The sequence below is a fragment of the Arachis hypogaea genome, chromosome 9, assembly GCF_003086295.3.
Source record: "Arachis hypogaea cultivar Tifrunner chromosome 9, arahy.Tifrunner.gnm2.J5K5, whole genome shotgun sequence".
Taxonomy (NCBI): Eukaryota; Viridiplantae; Streptophyta; class Magnoliopsida; order Fabales; family Fabaceae; genus Arachis; species Arachis hypogaea.
Window position 1 is genome coordinate 43,283,879 of NC_092044.1, and position 6,076 is coordinate 43,289,954.

Sequence of the window (6,076 nt, forward strand, 5' to 3'; positions counted from 1 at the left end):
TCATATCTTTTCTTGTTAGCCAAGTCATTAATTTTAAAAAATCAAATCTTTTTAAATTTTTTTTCAATCATATCTTTTCAATCATATCTTTTTAAAACCATAACTTTTCAATCATATCTTCTTAATCACATCTTTTTCAGAATAGTTTTCAATCATATCTTTTTGCTTTCTAATTTCAAAATCTTTTTCAAAAATCACATAATTTCTTTCCCACTCTTGGTTTTCAAAAATCAATTACCATTTTTCAAAATTTCTTTTAATTAATTCACTTTAATTTTCGAAAATTTATTCCCCTCTTCTCACATCCTTCAATTTATGGACTAACATGCACAATTCGAACTCTAACTTTCTAAGTTCAAATTCTTCTACCTCTTCCTTCTATTTTTCTTTTCCTCTGACACCTCAAGGAATCTCTATACTGTGACATAGAGGATTTCATTTTTTCTTGTTCTCTTCTCTTTCATATGAGCAGGAGCAAAGACAAAAGCATTCTTGTTGAAGCTGACCCTGAACCTGAAAGGACCTTGAAGCAAAAGCTAAGAGAAGCTAAAGCACAATTCTCTATAGAGGCCCTAACAGAAATCTTCAAAGAAGAAGACATGGCAGCCGAAAACAACGACAATGCCAACAATGCAAGGAAGGTGCTGGGTGAATTTACTGCACCTACTCCCGAATTCTATGGGAGAAGCATCTCTATCCCTACCATTGGAGCAAACAACTTTGAGCTTAAGCCTCAATTAGTTTCTCTAATGCAACGGAATTGCAAGTTCCATGGACTTCCATTGGAAGATCCTCATCAGTTTTTAGCTGAATTCTTGCAAATCTGTGACACTGTCAAGACCAATGGGGTTGACCCTGAGGTCTACAGACTTATGCTATTCCCTTTTGCTGTAAGAGACAGAGTTAGAATATGGTTGGACTCACAATCTAAAGAAAGCCTGAACTCTTGGGAAAAGCTAGTCAATGCCTTCTTGGCAAAGTTCTTTCCACCTCAAAAATTGAGTAAGCTTAGAGTGAAAGTCTAAACCTTCAGACAGAAGAAAGGTGAATCCCTCTATGAAGCATGGGAAAGATACAAACAATTGATCAGGAAGTGTCCTTCTGACATGCTTTCTGAGTGGAGCATCATAGGTATCTTCTATGATGGTCTGTCTGAACTGTCCAAGATGTCATTAGATAGCTCTACTGGAGGATCTCTTCATCTGAAGAAGACGCCTGCAGAAGCTCAAGAACTCATTAAAATGGTTGCAAATAACCAATTCATGTACACTTCTGAAAGGAATCCTGTGAACAATGGGATGAATCAGAAGAAAAGAGTTATTGAGATTGATACTCTGAATGCTATATTGGCTCAGAACAAAATATTGACTCAACAAGTCAATATGATTTCTCAAAGTTTGTCTGGAATGCAAGCTGCACCAGGCAGTACTAAGGATGCTTCATCCGAAGAAGAAGCTTATGATCCTGAGAACCCTTCAATGGAAGAGGTGAATTACATGGGAGAACCCTATGGAAACACCTATAATCCTTCATGGAAAAATCACCCAAATCTCTCATGGAAGGATTAGCAGAGACCTCAACAAGGCTTCAACAACAATAATGGTGGAAGAAACAGGTTTAGCAATGGCAAGCCTTTTCAATCATCTTCTTAGCAACAGACAGAGAATCCTAAGCAGAGCCACTCTGACTTAGCAACCATAGTCTCTGATCTAATCAAAACCACTCAAAGTTTCATAACTAAAACAAGGTCCTCCATTAGAAACTTGGAGGCACAAGTGGGTCAGTTGAGTAAGAAAGTTACTGAACTCCCTCCTAGTACTCTTCTAAGCAATACAGAAGAAAATCCAAAAGGAGAGTGTAAGGCCATCAACATGGACGAATTTGGAGAGGAGGAAGAGGAAGTGATCGCCACTGAGGAAGACCTCAATGGACGTCCACTGGCCTCCAATGAGTTCCCTAATGAGGAACCATGGGAATCTGAGGCTCACACTGAGACCATAGAGATTCCATTGGATTTACTTCTGCCATTCATGAGCTCTGATGAGTATTCTTCCTCTGAAGAGGATGAAGATGTCACTGAAGAGCAAGTTGCTAAGTACCTTGGAGCAATCATGAAGATAAATGACAAGTTATTTGGTAATGAGACTTGGGAGGATGAACCCCCTTTGCTCACCAAAGAACTGCTTGACTTGTCTAGGCAGAAACTACCTCAAAAGAGACAGGACCCTGGGAAGTTTTCAATACCTTGTACAGTAGGCACCATGACCTTCAAGAAGGCTCTGTGTGACCTAGGATCAAGCATAAACCTCATGCCTCTCTCTGTGATGGAGAAGCTAGGGTTCTTTGAGGTACAAGATGCAAGAATCTCACTAAAGATGGCAGACAATTCAAGAAAACAAGCTTATGGACTTGTAGAGGATGTTCTGGTAAAAGTTGAAGACCTTTACATCCCTGCTAATTTCATAGTCCTAGAGACTGGGAAGTGCATGGATGAATCCATCATCCTTGGCAGACCCTTCTTAGCCACAGCAAAGGCTGTGATTGATGTTGACAGAGGAGAATTGATCATTCAAGTGAATGAAGAATCCTTTGTGTTTAAGGCTCAAGGATATCCCTCTGTAACCATGGAGAGGAAGTATGAAGAGCTTCTCTCAAAACAGAGTCAAACAGAGCCCCCACAGTCAAACTCTAAGTTTGGTGTTGGGAGTCCTCAACCAACTTCTAAGTTTGGTGTTGAACCCCCACATTCAAACTCTAAGTTTGGTGTTGGGAGGTTCCAACATTGCTCTAAGTATCTGTGAGGCTCCATGAGAGCCCACTGTCAAGCTACTGACATTAAAGAAGCACTTGTTGGGAGGCAACCCAATGTTATATTTTTCTAATTTCCTTTGTTATTTTATGTTTTCTGTAGGTTGATGATCATGGGAAGTCACAAAATCAATTGAAAAAGCAAAAACAGCATGAAAAACAGAAAGAAAAATAGCACACCCTGGAGGAAAAACTTGCTGGCGTTTAAACGCCAGGAAAGCGCAAGAAGCTGGCGTTAAACGCCAGAAATGGGCACCAGCCCAGCGTTTAATGCCAGAATTGGCATAAAGAGCATTTTTGCTCCCCACTTGGTGTAGGGATAAATTTTCCTTGACACCTCAGGATCTATGGACCCCACAGGATCTCCACCTACCCCACTACTCTCTCTCTTCTTCACCCATTCACCAATCACCTCAACACCTCTTCCCCAAAAACCCCTCACCTATCAAATCCCACTATTCTCCTCATCACTCACATCCATCCTTCATAAAACCTCACCTACCTCACCATTCAAATTCAAACCACTTTCCCTCCCAACCCACCTTCACATGAACGAACCCTACCCCTCTCTCCACCCCTATATAAACCCATCTTCACTCCTTCATTTTCACACAACCAAAACACTACTTCTCCCCCTTGGCCAAACCACAAAGCCACCTCCTTCTCCTCTATTTCTTCTTCTTCTACTCTCTTCTTTCTTCTTTTGCTCAAGGACGAGCAAACCTTCTAAGTTTGGTGTGGTAAAAGCATTGCTTTTTGTTTTTCCATAATCATTTATGGCATCTAAGGCCGGAGAAACCTCTAGAAAGAGGAAAGGGAAGGCAAAAGCTTCCACCTCCGAGTCATGGGAGATGGAGAGATTCATCTCAAGGGTGCATCAAGACCACTTCTGTGAAGTTGTGGCCATGAAGAAGGTGATCCCCGAGGTCCCTTTCAAACTCAAAAAGAGTGAATATCCGGAGATCCGACATGAGATCCAAAGAAGAGGTTGGGAAGTTCTTACCAACCCCATTCAACAAGTCGGAATCTTAATGGTTCAAGAGTTCTATGCCACTACATGGATCACCAAGAACCATGATCAAAGTGTGAACCCGGACCCAAAGAATTGGCTTACAATGGTTCGGGGGAAATGCTTGGATTTTAGTCCAGAAAATGTAAGGTTGGCATTCAACTTGCCCATGATGCAAGGAGATGAACACCCTTACACTAGAAAGGTCAACTTTGATCAAAGGTTGGACCAAGTCCTCATAGACTTTTGTGAAGAGGGCACTCAATGGAAGAGAGATTCAAGAGGGAAGCCGGTTCAACTGAGAAGGCATGACCTCAAGCCCGTGGCTAGAGGATGGTTGGAGTTTATCCAACGCTCAATTATTCCCACTAGCAACCGGTCCGAAGTTACTGTAGACCGGGCTATCATGATTCATAGCATCATGATTAGAGAGGAAATAGAAGTTCATAAGGTTATATCCCAAGAACTTTATAAGGTGGCAGACAAGTCCTCTACCTTGGCAAGGTTAGCTTTCCCTCATCTCATTTGTCACCTCTGTTATTCAGTTAGAATTGACATAGAGGGAGACATCCTCATTGATGAAGACAAGCCCATCACTAAGAAAAGGATGGAGCAAACAAGAGATCCCACTCACCATGAAATCCCTGAGATACCTCAAGGGATGCACTTTTCTCCACAAAACTATTGGGAGAAAATCAACACCTCGCTAGGAGAATTGAGTTCCAACATGGGACAACTAAGGGTGGAGCACCAAGAACATTCCATTCTCCTCCATGAAATTAGAGAAGATCAAAGAATCATGAGAGAGGAGCAACAAAGGCAAGGAAGAGACATTAAGGAGCTCAAGCACTCCATAAGATCTTCAAGAGGAAGAACAAGCCGCCATCACTAAGGTGGACCCGTTCTTTAATCTCCTTGTCCTTTATTTCTCTGTTTTTCGAATTTTCATGCTTATGTTTATCTATGTTTGTGTCTTATGATCATTAGTGTCTTAGTGTCTATGCCTTAAGGTTATGAATGTCCTATGAATCCATCACCTTTCTTAAATGAAAAATGTTCTTAATTGAAAAAGAGAAGAATTGCATGAATTTTGAATTTTATAGCAGATTAATTATTTTGATGTGGTGGCAATACTTTGACTTCTGAATGTATGCTTGAACAGTGCATATGTCTTTTGAATTTGTTGTTCATGAATGTGGGCTCTTGAAAGAAGAATGAAAAAGGAGACATGTTACTGAGGATCTGAAAAATCATAAAAATGATTCTTGAAGCAAGAAAAAGCATTGAATTAAAAAAAAAACAAAAAAAGGGGAAAAGAAAAAGAAAAAAATAAAGTTGTAATCCAAGGCAAAAAGAGTGTGCTTAAGAACCCTGGACACCTCTAATTGGGGACTTTAGCAAAGCTGAGTCACAATCTGAAAAGTTTCACCCAGTTATGTGTCTGTGGCATGTATGTATCCGGTGGTAATACTGGAAGACAGAGTGCTTTCGGCCATAGCCAAGACTCATAAAGTAGCTATGTTCAAGAATCATCATACTTAAATAGGAGAATCAATAACACTATCTGGATTCTGAGTTCCTATAGAAGCCCATCATTCTGAAATTCAAAGGATAAAGTGAGATGCCAAAACTGTTCAGAGGCAAAAAGCTAAAAGCCCCGCTCATCTAATTAATATTGATCTTCATAGATGTTTTTGGAATTCATTGCAAATGCTCTTCTTTTTATCTTATTTGATTTTTAGTTGCTTGAGGACAAGCAACAATTTAAGTTTGGTGTTGTGATGAGTGGATAATTTATACGCTTTTTGGCATTGTTTTTAGTATGTTTTTAGTATGTTTTAGTTAGTTTTTATTATATTTTTATTAGTTTTTAGTTAAAATTCACTTTTCTGGACTTCACTATGAGTTTGTGTGTTTTTCTGTGATTTCAGGTATTTTCTGGCTGAAATTGAGGGACCTGAGCAAAAATCTGATTCAGAGGCTGAAAAGGACTGCAGATGCTGTTGGATTCTGACCTCCCTGCACTCGAAGTGGATTTTTTGGAGCTACAGAAGCCCAATTGGCACGTTCTCAACTGCGTTAGAAAGTAGTCATCCTGGGCTTTCCAGCAATGTATAATAGTCCATACTTTGCCCGAGAGTTGATGGCCCAAACAGGCGTTCCAAGTCAGCTCAAGAATTCTAGCGTAAAACGCCGGAACTGGCACAAGAATGGGAGTTAAACGCCCAAACTAGCACAAAAGCTGGCATTTAACTCCAA

At 40.2% G+C, this 6,076-nt stretch overlaps 1 non-coding gene across 1 annotated transcript; it reads right to left on the minus strand.

Annotated features, from left to right (window-relative positions):
- Positions 1-1,004: 1,004 nt before the first annotated feature.
- LOC112713805 (small nucleolar RNA R71) lies at positions 1,005-1,112 on the minus strand. Its single transcript, XR_003158766.1, has one exon. It is a non-coding gene; the product is annotated as a small nucleolar RNA R71 (small nucleolar RNA).
- Between the last annotated feature and the right edge of the window lie 4,964 nt (positions 1,113-6,076).